This window comes from Eretmochelys imbricata, chromosome 4 (assembly GCF_965152235.1).
Source record: "Eretmochelys imbricata isolate rEreImb1 chromosome 4, rEreImb1.hap1, whole genome shotgun sequence".
NCBI lineage: Eukaryota > Metazoa > Chordata > Testudines > Cheloniidae > Eretmochelys > Eretmochelys imbricata.
This window is the reverse complement of record NC_135575.1, coordinates 94,105,114-94,128,271: the sequence shown is the minus strand read 5'-3', so window position 1 is coordinate 94,128,271 and position 23,158 is coordinate 94,105,114. Positions and strand designations below refer to the sequence as shown.

Sequence of the window (23,158 nt, the reverse complement as noted above, 5' to 3'; positions counted from 1 at the left end):
ACTACTGACACCTAGCTGACATCTCCCCATTCTCTTTCCTCTCTGACTGTGATACCTGACTCTTTTCTTCTCTTCACCAAGCTCTACCCTTCACATTGCAGTATGTACTGTACGTAACCAAGAACTAGGCAGTAACAAGCTGTAGAGGGGTTTGACCAGAGCTCATCCCTCTCCAGGCAGTGGGGAACCACACCGTCTCGCTACTTCCTTTCCGTTGTAACAAAGAATTAGCCTGGCCACGGGAGTCTCTCTCCACAACAGCAGTAGAGGCAAAACACAAACAGTTATTCATGCCTGGTCGGCGGGCAGTAGTGAATCACAGGCTCAGGTCCTCAGACGGGAGCTGGGCAACTGTTATATAATGAGCAGGCCCAGGCCATAGATCTGGATGGGGCCGCAAAGAGTCAATGGCTCAGGCCCTCAGGCAGGGGCTGAGCAAAGGCAGGTAAACAGCAAGTCCAGACTCTTGGCTCCGAAAGTCTGGGAGAGGGGGAGACTGCCACCCACAAGTTGGGTGGCAGGGGGGACGCAGGCCCACCCACTCCACTGTGTCCCAGCCCGGGGCCCTAGCAGCGGCAGAAGGCCTGCTGCTGAGTCAGTGGGGATCCTGTCCGCAACACACTGACATAGGCACTGGCGGTGCTGCAGCCAGGCTAGAGTCGTCTGCCCCCGGGCTACGTCCTAACTCCCCCTCTAGAGGTACCTGGGTCCGGACAGTGTCCTCCGGGGGGGGGGGGGGGGGGTCAAGCACCATGGGCTCCTAAGGGTACCTGGCAAGGGGTAGGCTTGGCAGCTCCTCTAGGTAACTTGTGAGGGGCAGGTTTGACAGCTCCTCTGGGCTCCGGTCAGTGTCAGTTGCCAGCAGGTCAGGTCAGTCTCTGGGTCCACCGCCGATTGCCGGGGTTTCCCAACCAGGAACTAGGCTGCAGGCGTCTGGCCTCTCTGGCAGCTGTTCCTTTAGTGAGCTCTGGGTTTGGGCTTTTATACTTCCTGTCCTGCGCCTTGACCTCTGGGGGCGGGCGCAGGATTCACTGGCTCTGCCCACTTTGGTATCCGGAGAGGCTAGTCCCTCTCCAGGGCAGCGGGGAACCACAGTGCCTCACTACACAAGCCTAGAAGAGGACTCCCTTGAGTACACCGGTGCATCGTAAATTTCACCAGAATCCCTCAATGGAATTATAGTTTCCTTAGGTACATTTGGCATAGTTCAAAAGTATTAGAAATGAAACAGGCCTGCTCAGGGTATTCAGTCCAACCTTTTCCACTTCAGGATTATATCCTACAATATCTTTTCTATTATGTTAGCTAGCCTGGTCTTAAATGTCTCACACAAGCACTCCCTTTGAGTCTTCCACAGACTAAAAGATCTCACTGACAGGAAAGACTTCCCAATATTCAGTTTAGGTTGCACTGTTATGGACTATTCATAATTAAGGTTGGTTTCTATGCTTGTTTTTAGTTGGCCTTACCTAATTACTACTTGATATCAAATTTTGCTTTTATTTTGCTTCTCTTTGTAATTTGACTTCGCTCCTCTCTATCTTACAAGCGTCTCAATCAGCACCATTTTCTAGGGTTTGAGCAACAGTGGCCTCTGGAGAACAAGATATGTTTGCTGTCTTGCTTAACAAAGCACTAGTTGAACAGCAGTGGTATGTTTCCATTGCAAATGTCACTGTTTTTCCTCCACCCACATGATGAAGGAAGGGGGTAATTCTTCAAATCCCAATCACCGCCAGTTGCCACTGCATTTCCTTGAGGCACAGATCCATTAGCAATGGGGAAAAAATGCTTCAGTGACCACAATCACTGGGGACCGCATACTAGACATTAAGGGAGACAACCAATGAATACAGTAAAAAATTTCAAATGAAATGAAATTGCAAAATGCACAGAGGGAAATAATTATTTTTATTCATGTTTTTAGGCTGGACTGACATGGCCCCTCTTGCTACAACGTCTGTTGTAGATTAAAGCTGAAATGATGCTCTGCATCTCTGAAATGATGCTCTTACATAGTGGCTACAGCTGCAGAACTAGCCAAGCTTACTAATCTTTGGTCAGTCCAAAGAGGTCTTGACTTAAGATACATATTTTTGAATAAATATTTTAGAAATGGGGTTGAACACCAACGTGCCTCTCTCCTGGTCCCACTGGCTGATGATAATATCACTGCTAACAGCAGACTTTACCACTCTGCATTGTCAGGAAGGAGGCTGATACGAGTCTGCCTGGCTGCCTGTAAAGTGTCCTCTTACAATAAAACTGCAATGGATTGTACTTTAGCTTTTAAGCCTTTTGCTGCAGATTTTAATTTAACTACTGATGGGTCCCATCAGGTTGGTTTGTGAAAGGGACATTCAGCATGAAAAGTGGGATAAAGCTGTCTCCATGATAGCATATGCACCTTCCCCATCAAGTGCTGGTATCTCAATGAATTACATTCTGGCCCTTTGCATAAGACAGAAGGAAAACTATGGAGTGGATCTATGAATGTTGTCGTCAAGAAGTTTAACAGTTGTTGAAAGCATATGTACAAGGATACTGTGCACCACTCAGCAGTCACCGTTAAAAACTCTCACAAAAGACACAGCACTGTTACCATTTCCTGTTCTATGAGGTCTGAATAGTGGCTCCCTGTTGAAAAACTGAGGTATGTCAGATACCATCATGCAGTAACTGTTAGGAAAAGCTGCCTTTATAATGCCTACTGCTCCATGTCCAGTTCTGCTCCCACTGATTTCAATGACAAAACTGCAGGACTGAATCTCTTATGAGGAAAGGAAGTAGTGATCAAATAGGTGTATTTATTCATATGACTAGGCAACTAGGTGCATTGCCATAGGATTCAGACTGCTGACTCAAGACACTTAAAGCCAAGTCTGAGCCCAGCGGCAGTGCACTTTGTCCATCAGTGACCTGAAAAAAAAATACACCATGATAACAGAGAGCCACGATTCAGACATAATTTACATGGGCCTCATTCTAATATTGGACTGTCTGCATTTCCCACCTTTGAGCCCTTATGAGTTGGCAGCTTTCCTCAAATCATCCCCAGGTGAGGGGTTTCTGAAAGACCTAATGCTGTGTTGCGCCAACAGCAGGATCTTCTACACCAGAGCACTCTAGTTTGAAAATCTCTGTCTTGCAGATTTTAATGTAACTACTATAGGTGGTACCTAGTAAATGAATTACCTGCTTGGCCCAGAAGTTTCTAAGAAGTCCACTTCTTTGGCTTATGAAGATTCTGCTACCTTTGTATGTAAAGAAAAAATGTTCATTTCCTATATCTTACTTTAGTTAGGCCAGTTTTCTGTTGCTTTCACTGGAAGTTTACTTTTGCTATTTGTCTGGAAATCTTTCACTGTACCTTGGTTTATGCTTTGGGTTGGAGCACAGGAAATGTCCGGACTCCAAAAAAAAGAAGACTAAATATTTTACAGTTGTCTAGAAAGCTCCTGGCCAGTGCATTGACTTTATGTCAGTTATAAAACATCCTAATGCATCCACTGTAGTAAGAGAGCATGGTGCAGTTTATCTTTCTTAGAGAGCTGAAAAGGCCCATTCCTGCAAACACTTAAGCATATGAGTAACTTTATGCATGTGTGTAGTCCCACTGAAATTAACAGAACTGCTTGTGAGCAAAATTAAGCACATGCATAAGTGTTTGCAGGATCTGGGCCAAGGTTTGGAATGCACACGTAATGTGGGGGGGAACAGATAGCTGATTAGTAAGGTAGAGGCAATCGTGTGTCTGTGCTGACCGCCATGAAACCAGCCTGTCCCCATAGGATTTTTGAAAGATCCTTCCATCAGGCTGTGAGTCATAAATGAAAATGAATAACAGAATAAATTTAATGTAGGTATGTGAATGACTTTTAAAGATTATTTAGATGCTTCAGGCAATATTTTGGATACCACTGAATGTTCATATGTATTTAATATGAAATTACTGTCTTTAAGATAGCATTTTGGCATTAACTAGGTAATTAATTTGTGGCATGATCCTCTTCCCAGTAAAGACAAAGGGAGTAGAATTGGGCCATTATAGATAAACGTGTTGAAGTTATGCCAACCCACCATCAATATAGCCAATTTTCTGCATTCTCAGCATGTTCCTCCAGTGTGTGTTTCCACATTTCTTTCCTGTTAATTAAGGAGGAAAACAAAATGTATAGGTTAGTGGATTCACTCAACATGCCAAAGCAAAACACTAATTCTCACCCTGGAAATTCATAGGCATTTCTCATGAATGCCCTGTAATAACCAATTTTTTTTTTTCATTTTGCACTGTCATGTACCTGTGGTGATCTCGAACTTTGATTTGTTGTAGGATAAAATGGGTTTGAACATCATCTTGATTTTTCTCTCTCTGCTTCCTGGCGTTACTTGCTTCCTAAGGAGAAAAATAACACTACTTATTGCCGATTCTTCCACATTTCCAACCATGAAGGTTAGTCATTCTAGTGTTCCGAAATTATTCTCAGATTCATCCCTTACACTTTGGATAGGACTGTATTTATTTCTTATGCATTATCAATCTTTATTATACAAATTCCACTAATTTTCCTTTTGTGTATTTGATTTCTTCCTACTCTTGCTTTTCCATTTAATTTTTTAAAAAATCTAAAATAGTTATTTGAACAGTTCTGTTATGCAGGTGGGGTTTTGAATCTCCAAACTATAAAAAAGAAGACATATAAAAATCAGATCTTGCTTTCTGGATAAAGTAACAAGATTTAATTTAAGAACCATTTCAGAAAAATATATAAATTAGAATGAATGAATGATCATAGGGCTCTCCGTGGGGATGCGAGCAATTCTGAGCATTAATAAGGTGATAAAATCAACATATGGGGTGGGAGGGAGGGGGGGAAAGCAGAATCCAGATTACTCCCCAGGGACCAGTAGCATCAAAGGCAGCATTGGAGGTAGCTAATTTAGTAATGACTGAGAGATGGGGAACAGCTTAACATGGAATTAATTATGAAAGAGAAAACCAGAACATGACACCCATGTTGCAGCATTTAAACAGAGACTCATTCATTCCCAGCACACACCAATATAAGCACAAAAGCAGAGCACCTGGAGCTGGTGTTTACCTTAGTCTACCTACCCCATGGATAAGTATATTTTTGCCTTGCAGACATACAGTTCTCAAAGCGTGGAGAGTTTCGTACATGAAACACTCATTTGTCAATATCTACAGAACACTATTCGCTCAGAGGTGAATAAACAGAGAGAGCGAGAGATGACCCTTTTTTGCAATTCTGCTGTGAAGGTCTTTGTCATTGAATGAATCTGGGATGAGTGTTAGCCAATGCTCAAGTTGGCATTAGTTTACTGCATTGCTCAGCAGAGTGGGCCCCATTTTATATTATTCATGAAACATTATGTGTCCAAGAACTTGCTTTTATACAACTGTTTACTACCCTTGTGAGCCACACAGCAGCAGCTTTCTAGAACACATGGACTGTCTCTGAAAAGCTGCCAAAGGCGCATTTTTAAATGTCATAGGAAAAACAGAGCATGGTGGTCGCTGAAAGCAGAGTGAAAGAAATGTATGTGGGGGATTAAAGTTCTTCTCTAACAAGTCATCTATCCAGGTCTGCACAAAATCAAGGAGTGAGGTAAAAAATGCAGCTTTGTTTTCGTTTCCAGTGGTTGCTTACCATTATCTGTTAATTATCAAATGAGCATTTCCTACAGCTGGGACATTTCATTCTGTGCTTCATGGCTCAGTACAGGAAAGTACCAAAGGCAAGTGATAGACTTTGGTGAGCAGATGGAGGGCACTTCTGCCATCAGATCACATAGAACATGACAAGGACAAGAGTCTGGCAAAGCTGGTGTCTTATGTCAAAGTCCTACACATGGTGTGAGGGAATGGATATCCAAGCATATGAAGTCACCTGAGAACCAGGGTGTAGTAGAAAGTACAAAAACATACTCACTCATAAAATGGTAAAATTATGGCTATTTTTGGCAGCTATGAGTGGTCAGAATAATAATGTGACCCATAATATTAATTCAAGTCTCCCAGATTACCAGGAAGACAGGTATGTACAACATTAGTGGTTTCTAAAAGCTAATCTTGTGACCTCAGCAATCAGGCCCCATAAAGCTTTGTTGTAGGATGGAGTGCGGGCTGGAATGAAGGATTAAAAGAAAAAAACTGTGACCGAACTGAACACCGTCTAGTGTCTCTAGTCACTGCCTCAAGGAGCCAGCGGTCCATTAGGTAATATTAATCGAAAAGACAGTTCACGATAAGACTAAGATGCCTGAGGCCACTTACCACAAAAAGTTTATTCTTCAGAATAAAATAGCTTGATACACTATATCTGACTCTATCCTATTGTCCGTCATATACACCACTGTACAGTTTCAATAAAACATATATCCCATACCCCTCCCCCAACCCAAAAAGTGCTGTTTATGTAAAGCTTCTACAACTCTTTGAAAAAGTAAAGTTATATGAGTGGATTCTAGATATCATCTAGAAATATCTAAGATATGGTACATACATTCGCTAGAAAAAGTGCACGGCGCTAGTATTGTATACATGCCATAACATAAAACACAGGACATATTGTATTCTAGGATGTAAATTAACTTCTGGTCTTTATTGCTTACTTCTGTTGCTCTGAAGATTATGTCAAAACCTAAAGTCCACCTTGTGCTCTTGTCAGTGAATGTCTCCTGCCCCAGCTTCTTTGCCATCTCAAACGTTACCTGGAACACAATACCCTTAATCACTAGTCTCTAAATGACGTGTCTAATGAAAGTCTTGCAGAAGCCACCATTGCTCCTCATCCTCCTCTTAAATTGCTCTGTGCATTCTTTGGATGAAGCTGAGGGTCTGGACTGCTTTCTTTTTTTTTTCCATTTATAACAGATTTATTTGTAAAACAGTTCCTCACACCCACACATACAAAACCCCTCTTTAGAATACAACAAAGACTCATTTAACTATCATTTTTTAAACTTTCGTGAAGAAATCCCTAGCCGAGCTACCTATGAACACAAAATACAATGAAACCTGTTTTAAACAACTACTCAGACTAAAATGTGCTTAAAGGAGATGTCCTTCTATTAGATGTGAAAGAATTGTACGCAGAAAAATCGGGGATACGCTGGTGTTGTCAACTAAAACAGAAGAGTGCCTAATAATCATGTATAGGTTTCTCTGTCTAAGAAAGAAGGATGAGATTGTGATTATCATGTATATTTCTTTTTTCTTAACCCCAAAACAGCTGGATTTTTATGAAATGTTAAGTTTACAGGCATAGATGTCTAATCTTGAAGTCTATACTCCAGCAAAATTCCTGCTGATCTCAGTGGAACTATTTAGATGCTTAAAGTTAACATGCTCTCAAGTGCTTAGCTGAATTGGGGCCTTAAACGAGCAAATATAATAGCAAAAATTATCTAATTTTTCTCAGTGTACCCTTTAATCTAAAACATATTTTTTTAACAATACCGAGCAATAAAAACTTTAATGAAATTATTTGGAATACACCTTTGTAGATCTTTTTTTTGAGAAGTTTCTTTGTTTATACAGTATGTTACAAAATGCCTTTCAACTCTACAAAATGTTCCTAGAAGTCTTAAAATAAACTATTTGAAAGCTGTTTGACAGAATAGTGCTGAAAGGGGAGCAGAGGTTGAGGTGGAATGTCATTTATTCTAAAAATTTCCAGGCATAAAACAAAACAAAATTGTCAAGTTATATGTGCCGGGTCTAATCCCCAGACAGTATTAATCACCCAGCATGAATTAAACCTGTTACAGAGTGCTACTTGGTATGTGGATTGTTTTTCTTCTCATTCTGATCACCCATCCTGCCATTCTAGCTGGACTCTCTGCATGGCACCCACCACTTTAAAGATGGTGGAAAGTATGTGCTTTCCCCTAAAAGGTCTCATTCTGGAACAGTGAAATAGTTTGGACTGTTGGTAGACTTAGGCAAGAGCTGCCTACAAAGCAGACACTTAGAAATAGAAAAATCAAGTAATGGTGTGGCAGGCTTAAACTCTTGGGAGCCTCCTTATGCCAGTCATCTCTCCATATGAAGTGGAGTGTACCAACGTCCATGTCACCTGAATACAAAAAAATGGAATAGGTGCACACTAGTCATAGCCCATCATCAGTATCATTCTTAGAGCTGCTTGGAAATTTTCTGACATTTTTCCATCAGAAAATGCCATTTTGTCCAAATTGAAATGTTTGTGGAAACATGGCTATTTCACATACATTTCCTAGTGAAAAAAATCAAAGCAAAGTGTTTTTAATCATGCTGAAACATTCTGGTTTGACATTTTCCATATGGAACATTTTGATTTCTCATTTCAAAACAACTTTTTTAAAACATTTTTTTTAATTTAAAAACATTTACAATTTATTTTCAAAAGTCAAAAAAGGAACAAAAAGTTTTGAGTATTATCAAAACAAAACATGCCAACTGACCAGAAACTAGCTTTTAACATATTTTCATTTCGCAGGAAAAAATTGTTTTTATTCTAATTTGAAATGAGAACAAAATTTGAAATGTTGGAAATTCTGAGTTCTGACCAGCTCTAACCCTTCAAAAGATCTAGGCTGGTGTCTGATTTGGCATTCTGCAATTTCTGTGGGGATCCACAGTGACGTGAGGACCTAGTATAAGAAGAGAGAAGGTGTTCTTTGGGGGCCTGTGTGAATTCCCACTGCTAGGAGTTGCCTCCTAGCAGTGACTCCTGCAACTGTGAATGCACAGAGGTGATTCTCAAAGAACCAGCAGTGGCTGGTAAGTGGCTTCTTCTGAATAGACAGAACTAAATTAACTCTTAATAACATACTTTTGAGGACTGAAAATCACCCATTTTAATCTGAAGAATGAAAGAGAGTGATACAGTATATTTACAGGTGAAGGGTTGGGATGGATGGCAGGAAGCAGGCAATCTAAGGACATGAAGTACCAATGGAGAGCACCCCGATGGACGGTTAATCCATTATAGTATGTACAGAAATATGAAAGGTGTTGGGACAGCTGAAGGATCCTTGGCCAGAATTTAGGTTTTTAGGACACAAATCAATAGTTAGAAATAGCCTGATTAGACTATTGGTCTCTTGTTAGCAAGTGCCAGACAGGCTTTTATGAAATTTGATCCTCCGCACAAAGTCCTTCCTTTACAATGACTGCCTCAACTTTGCCATCCACAAAGTAGCATTCACAGCTTTTAGCAATCTCCCTCCTATGATGTGAGTTGGTTAACAGTTTAGTAATTTCTGATCAGATAATGGCTTTGGCAGGAAGTGCAGCTTCTGCATGTGTATGCAGAGGGCAGTCGTTTTTCCCTTCTGACTCACTGTAGCTCTGACCTTGATTGAACCCTGAGCTCAGAGAAATGTTCTGCTTCTGGTTCCAGGGGAAGCTTTAATCTTTCTTTCTTTTTTTTAAAAAAAATAACAACACATAATTGTTCAGTAGTTGTTGCAAGAAAAAAGGCAAACATCAACGAATTTCTAATGCACTTATTTTAGTTTTTAATTGCAATTTCTCCTTACCCTGTCCACTGTTTTAAAAACAAATATAAAATAAGGGTTCAAGCAGAAAATGGGAAAAACAGGTATTATCATTTCCCAGCACACCTAGAGCAAGATTTTGTTTGGCCGTATGTCTGCTCCTGAGATGCTGGACATGGAACTCCAACTGAAGTCACTGGGAGTTTTGCACACCAAAGCAACTTAGGATACTCCTCTTTTTCATTATTTTTGGAGGGCTTTTGGTTTTCGTTCTCTGAGCCAAAATGGGCTAGATCCTCAGCTGCTGTTCATCAGTGCAGCTCTATTAACTTTTCGGGCCTCAGCTCTTCAGCTGATGTAAACTGGCATAGGTCAACTGGCTTCTTCGGCCAGATTCTCTGCAGCTGGTGTAAATTGGCACAGCTCCAGCAGAGCCAAGGATCTCCATTTTAAAATGCCCTCTTCTGTTGACCTTTGATTGCACCATCATGCCAATCCAAACATCTCAAACTGGGGGGTATTTGAAATCTGGAATCAGAATTTTGTCCCTTGAGCCCATCTCTAAATTAAACACAGCTCTCTGGAAGTGAATTACTTTCCCCATAGAACCATTCCTTATTTAATTCTTATTCTAACTCTTTGTTATTTATCAAAAAGGTCTGACCTGCAGACTTTTCAATGAAATTTCCATCTGTCTCTAATAAAGCACCAACTCCCTTCTGGGGAAGTATACATTTGGGGTTTTGAAACAGAAACTATTTGTTTTCTAGACAAGTTAAAATAAGGTATCAGAACAACAGTGCTTCCCTGCTGCCAGGTCAACACAGTTAAAACTTCCTTTCTAAACTCCGTGGAAAGGCAAAACTTATTATTCTTCCAAAACCACATTACATTGAAAACAACAACAAAAGTATTGCTGACCTTGTTTAATAAAACCCAACACATTCCAGTGGAAAACATACTGAGAAGGATAGTGTGGATTAGAGGAAAGGAGCAAGGAGGGTAAATTAAAGACCTTTCATTTATACCACCTAGAGAAGGAATGTAAAAGGGTGGATTTGAAGGAGGGTTTAATTGAAGTATATGAAAATGTTAAATGGTTTAAGATAAGATCAGCAAGGATAACTACTTTCAACTTTCAACATTCCCAGAAGTCACCTACTACATTACAGGCCCAACAAAGAAAATAACAGAACGCCACTAGCTGTCACCTTCAGCCCCCAACTAAAACCTCTCCAGCGCATCATCAAAGATCTACAACCCATCCTGAAAAATGATCCCTCACTCTCACAGATCTTGGGAGACAGGCCAGTCCTCGCTTACAGAGAGCCCCCCAACCTGAAGCAAATACTCTCCAGCAACCACACACCAAAACAAAACACAACAAAAACACTAACCCAGGAACCTATCCTTGCAACAAAGCCCGATGCCAACTCTGTCCACATATTTATTCAAGTGACACCATCATAGGACCTAATCACATTAGCCACACCATCAGGGGCTCGTTCACCTGCACATCTACCCATGTGATATATGCCATATGCCAGCAATGCCCCTCTGCCATGTACATTGGCGAAACCGTACTGTCTCTACACAAAAGAATAAATGGACACAAATCTGACATCAGGAATAATAACATTCAAAAACCAGTAAGAGAACACTTCAACCTCTCTGGCCATTCAGTAAAAGACTTAAGGGTGGCAATTCTGCAACAGAAAAGCTTCAGAAACAGGCTCCAGCGAGAAACTGCTGAGCTTGAATTAATATGCAAACTAGATACCATTAACTTGGGTTTGAATAGAGACTGGGAGTGGCTGGGTCATTACACATATTGAATCTATTTCCACATCTTAAGTATCCTCACACCTTCTTGTCAACTGTCTAAATGGGCCATCTTGATTATCACTACAAAAGTTTTTTTTCTCCTGCTGATAATAGCTATAAATATATATAAATATATATAATCACATACAGAGAAGATGGAATTTGCCATACAAACTGTAAGAGGCTAATTAATTAAGATGAGCTATTATCAGCAGGAGAAAAAAAACTTTTGTAGTGATAATCAAGATGGCCCATTTAGACAGTTGACAAGAAGGTGTGAGGATACTTAAGATGTGGAAATAGATTCAATAAGATAAGATAAGATATATATAATAGATTCATATAATATATATAATAGATTCAATAAGATATATATATATCTTCTTACTATATGTTCCATTCAGTGCATCCGATGAAGTGGGCTGTAGTGCACGAAAGCTTATGCTCTAATAAATGTGTTAGTCTCTGAGGTGCCACAAGTATTCCTGGGTTTTTTTTGTGGATACAGACTAACACGGCTGCTACTCTGAATACTTTCAACACAGAAAATATAATCAGGGGTATACACAGAAGTTCCAGAGAAACAATTCAGAACAGACTTAGATGGGGAAGAATCCCAAGAACAGTGAAACTGTGGAATCCCTGCTGTACCAAGGATTTTAAGAGAAAAATACCAGTTGCTCAAAAAACCAACTGTCTGCTATCACATGGGAAGAAAGTGAATTTAAATGGGAGCAGAGGCGAAAAGAAAAATGGCTCTTTCTTAAAGAAAGAATTTAAAACACTGGGTGAAATTTATGTTATGAAGATACCTTGATTGTTGTTTAAAACCAGCCACATTAATAGTGAAACTTCGCAACAGTAGGAAAGATAAATACACAGCTCTCATAGAATCATATAATCATAGAATATCAGGGTTGGAAGGCACCTCAGGAGGTCATCTAGTCCAACTCCCTGCTCAAAGCAGGACCAATCCCCAACTAAATCATCCCAGCCAGGGCTTTGTCAAGCCTGACCTTAAAGACTTCTAAGGAAGGAGATTCCACCACCTCCCTAGATAACGCATTCCAGTGTTTCATCACCCTCCTAGTGAAAATTTTTTTGCTAATATCCAACCTAAACCTCCCCCCGCTGCAACTTGAGACTATTACTCCTTGTTCTGTCATCTGCTACCACTGAGAACAGTCTAGCGCCATCCTCTTTGGAACCCCCGTTCAGGTAGTTGAAAGCAGCTATCAAATCCCCCCTCATTCTTCTCTTCTGCAGACTAAACAATCCCAGTTCCCTCAGCCTCTCCTCATAAGTCATGTGTTCCAGTACCCTAATCATTTTTGTTGCCCTCCGCTGGACTCTTTCCAATTTTTTCACATCCTTCTTGTAGTGTGGGGCCCAAAACTGGACACAGTACTCCAGATGAGGCCTCACCAAAGTCGAATAGAGGGGAACGATCACGTCCCTCGATCTTCTGGCAGTGTTCCTACTTATACATCCCAAAATGCCATTGGCCTTCTTGGCAACAACGGCACACTGTTGACTCATATCCAGCTTCTCATCCACTGTAACCCCTAGGTCCTTTTCTGCAGAACTGCTACCTAGCCATTTGGTTCCTAGTCTGTAAGGGTGCATGGGATTCTTCCATCTTAAGTGCAGGACTCTGCACTTGTCCTTGTTGAACCTCATCAGATTTCTTTTGGTGCAATCCTCTAATTTGTCTAGGGCCCTCTGTATCCTATCCCTACCCTCCAGCGTATCTACCTCTCCTCCCAGTTTAGTGTCATCTGCAAACTTGCTGAGGGTGCAATCCACACCATCCTCCAGATCATTTATGAAGATATTGAACAAAACTGGCCCGAGGACCAACCCTTGGGGCACTCAGTTTCTACAACTTTAAATTACTTAGGCTATACTGGATGTTTCTTTTGAACATGTTACATAAAAGAGCTTTTATTGACTCAAATATGCTTTTAATTAACTTAAATGTGAATGCAACAGGGACGTAAAAGAAAAAACCAGGATGACTAAAATTATTTCATCTTCAAAAGAATGTAGTTTCATTAACAGCAAAAGAAGTCAAAGAGAGAGGGGTTTCTACAAAGAATCTCTCACACACACACACACACACACACTCACTTTCTCTCAAAAGACTAGTCCAGACAGTTGCGCTGTCCATATACTCATGCTTCTTGTCAGGAGCACTTTAGGGTGACCAGACAGCAAGTATGAAAAATCAGGATGGGGGTAGGGGGTAATAGGAACCTATATAAGAAAAAGACCCAAAAATCAGGACTGTCGCTATAAAATCGGGACATCTGGTCACCCTAGGAGCACTGGCAAATCTTTTTTTCCCTCCTTCTGACACAACGAAATAGCAATACCTATGTCCCCAACCTGCGCTGCTGCGAAACTCTCATCCGGTCCTCAGATGTGTTGGGTAGAGGAATCTATCTGAGCTTCATGCACATGGTTTAATTCAGGGTGTTGCGAAGCCAAGTGCCAGTCCTTTGGCCCCAGATCCTCAAAGGTATTTAGACACTTAAGTCCCATTGATTTCAGTGGGGATTTAGTACCTAAATGCTTCTGAGGGTCTGGGACTTGGTTCCCATTTGAGCTGTTACATAGTATTTAAAAAACAAATGAACTCTACTACAGATGAGTGAGTGGCTGCAGAACTACAACATTTGTCGTGTTGTGTCTGAGACCTTTTGTGTGAGACATAGAATAATTTCCCACAATAAATATTTTCTGATGATTCTGAAAGTGAGCAACAACCTGAACAGTTAAAAGGATTTTACCATTTGACTGACTTATTGGGGTTTTTTTTGTTTACAGATACTGAAATAATTCTGCCCTTACATTTGCCACTTACCTGATTTTGATATATAGCTGATCGATTTTTCTTTTGACACACTTTAGCATCTGAGATCTTTATCAGCTGACTGACTGATCTTGACATCTGATTATTTCTTGCTGTGTAACTGATTCTGCCATATTAACTGATCCCCCTCCATCTGATTGATCTGCCATTTATCTTTTATTGTGTTTAACCACTTTATACATTGATTATTGCCATTTGATCACTTTTGTCAATGAACTGATTTTGCCATCTATTCTTTAACGCTGCCATCTGCTGCTGTGATAGTCAATGAAATTGTAGCACAAATTAGACAGTCTCTCTCTTCAACTGGTCCTATCATCAATTCCATATTCTAATCTTTCTGTTCTCACTCCAGCATACCAGCCTTAACAGTCATCTTTAACAGCCAACTAGCCTGTCCCTATATTGTGCTCTTGTCTCTATATCCTCTCCTCTATCTTTACTTGCCCTATCCACCGCATACCCCTCCAGTGTATCAAAAACATTGCAGCTAATGTAATAATCTTTTTCATTCACTGCTTGGACCATGGTTGGAATCTAGACATTTCAAAGCTGGTGTGTAGGTTGCAAACAATCCCCCGGGTGATCTTGAATCACACGAGTCCTATCACTGGAAAAGAAGGGTTGTTGCAGGTCACATTTTAGGAGCATTGGTAGAACTATGTAAGGAAGGTTATGTGGCGCCTGGCTGGCTCTTTTTAGTGCACTGGGTCCATTTACTTCATTAGCACTTATAACCTCTTTTAAAGTATTTATAAATCTTTATTGGGTGTTTCCAAGAGACACACATTATATAATTGGTCTTAAAATAAATCTGCTACAATATGTTTATAAATGTTGACTTTAGCTTCTCCGGAAATTTCCTCTTGGATGACAAGAGTTTATATTGAGGTAGAAATACAAAATAAAAGAAGAAGCCAGTTATGCGAGAAGTTCTATTTTGGCTTGAAATAAACTAAACACTGAGTGGTTTAATTAGGAAAGGATTGCTAACACAGTGTTTTCCCTTTTGATTCAAACTGTAACTTAGGCAGAAGCTTATTGATAAACATCATGTGCCTGATTGCTTGGTTTCCATTTTTTTTCCGTCTAGTTAGGCCAATGCCTCAAGATTCACATCTGGATCCTGAAAGACCTTACCACCCTGACCATAAAGCTTAGGGACTTAAAATCAGGGAGTTAGCATAAGCCTGTCTCTAGTTTTTTGTTCTGCAAGCCTAAAAATACACCCGTTCCTAGAACATTTTAAAACAGACAGTTTTACCCAATTCCTTTTTGCCTCTATACGGATATTTTGAATCTGAAAAGTTCTGAAAAGTTGTTTGGTGCAGTAGTTGACAGATGGTCTCAGTTTAAATTACAATGACAGGGGCTTTCAATTCAGATAGCTAGCACCACCCACCACTTGAGCAGGTGGATTAGGTGGGGTGGGAAATAGGCAAAGTCTGTCGCTGCTGGCCAGCACACCTAAGTATGCTGGTATAGATACCAGCAGTGAACCCCACTACTGTTTCATCTTGCCTCCCCTGAGAAAGGAGGAACCAGGGGAGATACAGTGATTCAGTTTGTGTCAGAGGCACAATGCCTCCCAGGGCTGCTCCTAAAGTGGTGCAATTTGTGCACCACCCTTGCTCAGGGCTGTGCCTAAAGTCAGAGTCTTTCCCAAAAGTAGTTGTAAACTGTTCTTGCATAAAGAAAAGGAGTATTTGTGGCACCTTAGAGACTAACCAATTTATTTGAGCATGAGCTTTCATGAGCTACAGCTCACTTCATCGGATGCATACTGTGGAAACTGCAGAAGACATTATATACACAGAGACTTGCATAGCTTTTCCACATATAGGCTTGTCCTGCTATGCCCAACCATGACTGAGAGTTTCCTCATCTTCATTAACTTCTATCCCAACCTTAATGTTCTTTCACTGCCCTTTTTTCATGGTAAATGTGTTCTTTGCCCTTGGTTAAACAGTTTCAGAAATTCAGTTCTGAAATTATGGGAATAATTTTTGTCTTTTTCTCAATCTCTTCAAATATTCAAACCCTGCCCTGAACAAGAGGATAATTTATATAGAGCACCAAGGGTGCATTGACTATTACAATCAGATAAAAAGACTACTCTGTGGAGTATGGTATATTCACTGTGAGTAGAGGCATCATGTCCTGGCCCTAAAATGCTGGTAATAGACATTTTATATAGATTAGCGAGATAACATGCCTCTGATCCTGCAAACTCTTATGGGCCAGATTCTGCCATGGTTACAGTGATTCTGCAACTTTAATTTCAATGGGACTAAGTCATGGTGCAAGGTACTACTCATACTCAACATGAGTAAATGTGGCAGACTTGGCTCTGTGTGGTTAGACCTTACACCAGTAGTTCCATCAGCAGTTGGGCTGCAGGAGTTAGATCAAGAGCACAACAACAAAAATTACAAAAGACATTGTTGAGTAGGAATAGGTAACGAGGGTTGGGAAAGACATCTGTATACACAGTGAGCAGTGACCTGGTCTTGCAGGAGGTATAGAGCAGATCACTTGAGGAAATTAGTATCACATTTTTTGTTAGTTACTTGGTATTTTTAAATGTTTTATTTAATATAGGTTAAATAAATTTTAAAATTCAGTATTTGGTGGGACTTGATTGGAAAGGCCTTATGGTGTTTTAAGGGAGAGTAGCCTGAACTTGAGATGGAAAGCAAGCAGGGACCAGTAAAGGAATTTGAACGGGCATGTGGTATGGTCCTAGATTAGGAGAGAGAGAGACTGTTTTGGTAGAAACATTTGGGTAAGCTAGATGGGAACAAGATGAAAGAGAAGATAATGACATATACAGGAAGATTATTCCAGAGTGGGGGTAGAATAGTAAAGCCAATAAAATCTGAGGTTAGTGGAACTCAGAGCCTCCCACAGAGATATCCAAAGATTTACTTTTGAAGAATGAGCAGAAATGAAATCCTGGGAAGCACCATAGCAACTGTCACCAGGGATACCATCACAAATCAGAAACATATTTATCCAGAAGAATTACAAGCTGTGGATGGGATGACAAACTCAGAAACAGTATTTTAAAAGCCAAAACATTATTACCTGGTAATACCTATGGTATGTGAATGTGATGCTTGTGTGCCAGAATGAAACAAAGTTATTTTTAACAAGATACTGCATTAAGCTATTACATGCCATAAAATGTGTCTGACAGAAAAACCAGGATACATATACAGAATTGCCAACGAACAGAGGCCATGTCTGCACTATGGGTGCTACTACAGCATAGTTGATGGTGCTGTGTATTTTCGTAGGACAGCAAACTTTAGGATTGTATGAAAAAATATAGTACTGATAAAATAAGAGGGTGCATGTACTGATATCATCTCAACTATCACTGCTAATAGCAATCTCCCTAATACAGCATCCAGACTTAAGCAAAACTGAATAATTTTTATAATTATTTTTATTTATTCATTGATTCATTTTGCAGTGTCCTTCCTGAATTATACAAAGACAGGTTTAATCCAAATTCAGCTGCAATTTTTAAAAAAATGAGACATCCCGCTCAACAATATACACATTTATATTAGACTGTTTTCTTTTATGTAAAATATAGTTATGACCTGAAAACCAACTTGGTAAGAAGAATAGTCTCATAATCAACATACTGAATGTTATTCCCTGTGTCTTTGCTGCTTGCTTGATGAACAAAAATAAGTTCTTACTACTCCAGAGCCAATATAGGTATTGGAAACCAAGTGAGGTTCTGTTTTGCTAGAGCACCAGTACATTTTGGTGATATAACAATAATACTTGACACTTTACACAGAGCCTTTCATCTGAGGATCTCAAAGCGCTTTACAAAGGCATTTAAGCATTTGGTTCTCATTTTACAGATAGAAAATGGAGACACAAAGCACTTAAGTGATCAGCTTTATAGCACACGGTAACTCAGTCGCAGTTCTGGGAATAGAACCAGTCTCCTAACTCTTAATTCTTAGAGGTCTACTTAAGTCATGGAGATATCATACATTTTTCATGGGTTGGTCATGGCATAAATAGCAAATTTCACAGATATGTTCATACCAAGCCACCCTTACTCCTGCACTGCCTTCAGAACTGGGAGGCCGGTCAGCAGCAGCTGCTAGCCAGGCGCCTAGCTCTGAAGGCAGCCAAGAAGTAAGGGTGACAATACCGCAACCCCCTTGCAATAGGCTTTCAGCCTCCTTTCGGGTTGTGATCCCCAGTTTGAGAAACGCTGTGTACTTTTGTATACTTTTACAGCTGCACATTTGGTAGGGCTTTACCAATTCCATACTCTAACCCAGGGATCAGCAATGTTTAGCCCGTGGCCTGCCAGAGTAAGCCTTCTGGCGGGCCAGGCCAGTTTGTTTACCTGTCATGTCTGCAGGTTTGGCCGATCGCAGTCCCACTGACTGCGGTTTGCCGCTGCAGGCCAATGAGGTCTGTGGGAAGCTGCAGCCAGCACATCCTTCGGCCCACGCCGCTTCCCGCAGCCCCCATTGGCCTGCAGCGGTGAACCATGGGCAGTGGGAGCTGTGATCAGCCGAACCTGTGGACGTGGCAGGTAAACAAACTGGACCAACCCGCCAGGGGGCTTACCCTGGTGGGCTGCTTGCCAAATATTGCCAATCCCTGCTCTAACCACTAGATAACATTGCCAATGTTTGTTAAACATTTAATCTTGGTTGAGACCTTCTATAGCAAGTTTCAACAAAAGAGGTTTAGTTTGTGTTCAGGTTATACGCTTCTGATTTTAGGAGTTTATAATGAAAGTGCTGGCACAAAATATTATATCTACTTATAGGCTTCCAACATAATTATTTCATTGCAGAGTTTAAAACTTCTCTTACCTATACTATTAAAATAATCTTTTATTTCCCTCACTCAATTTTCCTTGAAAAACTATTTGATTTTGACTGCATGGTCAGCTGAGATACAATGAGAATCTAAAAGGATATCCTTTAGTTTAATAGCTTTCATTTTATTATCAAGTCATCACTAGAATAAACAAGGAATTGTCTGCAGTCAGACAGTTATAGAATCAAAAATATTTTCTAAAGAATTGCCTTTCTGACTATAATTGCATGTTAACCTGTGATTCTCTAATATTTTAAACCAAACCATCGTTTTGGTGAAGCCCACATTTTTGTTAGTGTCTTGAACTCAATGCTGCTCCCACTGAAATCAATTGAAAGCTTGTCATTGGCTTCAGTGGAAGCACAATCAGATCCATGGTCTTGGTAATTTAATAAAATTACTAGAAATGATGTGGGCAGTGTAAAGATGCTCACTGTGTAACATGGTAATACTGTTAAATAGGGAGATCCAATGATCATATTACTGTATAATGTTTCTCTGTGCAAAAGTTCACTCTTGTCTCTGATATTTAGGTGACTAAGATTTCTAAGCCTGTTAAAACTTTGTAAATAAAGAAATAGTTTAAAACTAAATAGTTCTGGAATATAGGAGTTCTGGGTTCTATTGGTGTCGGTCACTAACTCATTATGTGACCCTGGGCAAGTCATTTATTCTGCCTGCTTCAGTTTCACTATCTATCAAATACTTACTTACCTGCCAGGTCTGAGGTGGAATGAATTAATACTGGTAATATTGATGATCTTGTAAGAAGATATGCTGATGCAATGTACCTTTAGAGGTACCGTCCCTGCCCCTCAATGGTCTGTAATCCAAGGATTACATCCAGCCCAACTGCCATGGAACCCTTTTGCCTTAATCCCCTTCACTTGAGTTTAATGTGGGGTTCAGGATTTGAACCTCACTGCTTCTCTTCTAGTTGCAGAACCTGCAACAGCTGCTGCCTTTGTCAAAAAAGATAACTAATGAAAGTGACCTACCTAATGTGCTAGCGTGTAAAAACACAGGTTTATACTGAATATACACAGTCAAAACTACAGGTTTGTATGTTGCTATAGAGATGCATACAAAAGACTTTTGCAGAAGACATTTTTTAGTGGTTAGTTTACAGGCTTGTGATTTACTTGGTAATGTGAAAATAGTTATAAAATAACCAGAGGTTAAAGACTAGACATCAATTTCAGTTTAACTATTTGGCTTTCAGATGCCACAGTAATGAAAACTGGAACTTTAAGCAACAGGAAAGAAAAATACAGGGCAATAAAACAGAAGACTCAGATTAAGAAGGAATTATTTTTGAATGCATTTATGGCAGTGGAAAATAAACATACTGTCTCAGAACAGAAAGAGAGCATTGTATATTTTGTGAAAGTTTAATGCCGATTTCCACTAAACTCTCTTCAGCCCTCCCCATCACCCAGACCAAAGGTGATCCCTTCATTAAGCAGATTCTTGACTAAAAGACAAGCTGCTTTGCTTACATAAGATAGGTGAGAGCCAGGCACAAAATGATCCAAAAATACTGACCTCCAAAACCAACTCCTCCATGATGAGCTGAACTGCTCTTTCAAATGACATTTCCTCAAGTATCTTGACTCGTTTATCCTTTTCACACTCCGGTTGTCTGGAATTTGTCATGGAATACACAGGCAGAAATGATAAAATGTTTATAACCTACCAAAAGCCATGTTCTGCTGAGGTGCCAAAAATTCTGATTACATTGTGTGTTTCAGTTTACTACCATATACCAGTTATGAGCTCTCATAACCAGTTCTGGCACCACAATGGGATAAGTTCTGTCCACATTTACACCATTGAAGACAGTGGGGTTGTACTGTGGTTTTGTCCCAATGTCTGTTCACTTGTGTCAAATAAACATTACATGAGTGTAGGGGACTAACTGACTAATATAATTTTGGGGGTATTTGGATTTGAGGTTCTGGTTTGGGCCCTTCTTTAATCATCACGTTTTCATCAAAACTGTTAGATATATTTTGTCCCTTGATTTTGTGAAATTCAGATAACAAAGATAGGGCAACTGGCTTTTCGATGGGGAAAAGAAACACTGAAAACAACCTCTGAGGTGATAAAAATACATTAACAATGTGAATTAGTTTTTGACATTGGTCTATCTCCCACTAAGGAAATATGTTGCATTGGATAAATAGGACAGCAGTTTTTCCTACAACTATTGTTCTCTTTTGATTGATATTCAGTTGTACAATCCAGAGGAAACCAAAGCAGTGTGGGAAGCCACCATTAAAACACAATTGGACATACAACAGGCTTTGAAAGTAATCTGCCAAGTATACTCTGATTAGCTCGAAAGAATATTCTACAGTGCAAGGATACATGTCTTGAGGTACATGTATTATGTAGTCATTAATCAGATCTTCCACCATTTCACCAAGTAGTTCTTGAACCTTAGAGACAGGATATTTCTTATTTGTAAAATTGCTAACCACATTGTTAGAAAAAATCTTTTTAATTCAGAGGCTCTTGTGTTATGTGATTTAATTATTCTTCTAAATTTACCTATTATATCACCATTTATCAGATTTAAAAAAGCTGTCTTTTTCTAAGTTTGATCAACATTAGTCCTAAAAGCCATTCAGTTAGATTCCATCTACAGTTTTGGCTTAAAGACACATGCAACAGCCTTACTAATGATTAGCTAAAAGCACAAAATTTGGATTGGGATATGAATTTTTCCAAAGTTCAGGAGTCCTCAGATGAATATTTTGGTTCAGGACCAACTCTAATTCTTAGTTTCTCAAATGGAATCAAATGCTGGGTTTTCTAACAGTACAAAAAAGTCATAAGAAATTCAAAGTACAAACCATTTTCATGTCTCGTAGCTGATAGGTCTCAGCACCAACTGACAAAGACTCTCCAACGTAAGGCCTTAGCTTCTTCTGATCTTCTCTATAACACTCCTCTCTGTACAGTAACATATCATCATTTAAGCTTATTTTGCATAATCAAAAATATTAAAAAAAAAAAAGTTCTTGCTACTCATGTTAAATGCCCCTTTCTGTCTTTTTAAATAAAGAACCAATTGCCCTCTAAAACCAAAAAACTTGTTCTGGCTAAAATATCTATTACCAGCTATTGGAAGCGCGTTCCCCTGCCAATGTAGGATGGGTCACCACAGTACATTTTCTAGTATTTTGTCCAGTCCCAAGTAATGGGGCTTCTTTTGGAAGGCTATTCTACAGAGCTGGGTGGGCAATGTTTCTCCTGTCCCATGAAAATTTTCCTGAATTGGAACAAAAATTCTTTCCTGGGTATCTGACTGGTGAATCTTGCCCATATGCTCAGGGTTTAGCTGATCGCCATACTTGGGGTCGAGAAGGAATTTTCGTCCAGGGCAGATTGGAAGAGGCCCTGGAGGTTTTTCGCCTTCCTCTGTAGCAGGGGCACGGGTCACTTGCTGGAGGATTCTCTGCTCCTTGAAGTCTTTAAACCACAATTTGAGGACTTCAATAACTCAGACATAGGTGAGAGGTTTTTCGCAGGAGTGGGTGGGTGAGATTCTGTGGCCTGCGTTGTGCAGGAGGTCGGACTAGATGATCATAATGGTCCCTTCTGACCTTAGTATCTGTGAATCTATAAAAAGTCAAAAATTGGAGGGCGGTGGCGGGGGGGGAATTGTGATCCTCCTCCACCCTCCAAAATTGGTCTAGGTCAACTGACGTTTCATTTCAATAACTTCAAAATGTTTCATTTTGATATTGACATTTTTTCTCTATAACTAGCTAGAAATTCTATACAAAAAGTCATTTTGAACTGGAAAACCAGCATTTTTAATGTAGAAAATATTGAAACAGAAAGTTTCAACAATTTAGAAACTTTTTTTTTAAATTTCAAGTAGAGATATTTTTCATGGGAAAGGACTGGTTTTGACAAGTTATGATTTTGACAAACCGTTTTGTTTGAATAATTTCTGACCATCTTTAGTATTCTATGGCCTAATTTATATATTTCACGATCCATCTCTCGGAGACTTTAATTCTCTCATTGCCAGGATAACTTCCTAATATTCAGCCTAAATTTTTCTTTGTA

At 39.9% G+C, this 23,158-nt stretch overlaps 1 long non-coding RNA gene across 1 annotated transcript; it reads left to right on the top strand.

Moving 5' to 3' along the window:
• Positions 1–3,197: 3,197 nt before the first annotated feature.
• On the top strand, positions 3,198–20,329 carry LOC144263631 (uncharacterized). Its single transcript, XR_013345841.1, has 3 exons — positions 3,198–3,258; positions 4,334–4,453; positions 20,298–20,329. It is a non-coding gene; the product is annotated as an uncharacterized LOC144263631 (long non-coding RNA).
• Positions 20,330–23,158: the final 2,829 nt, after the last annotated feature.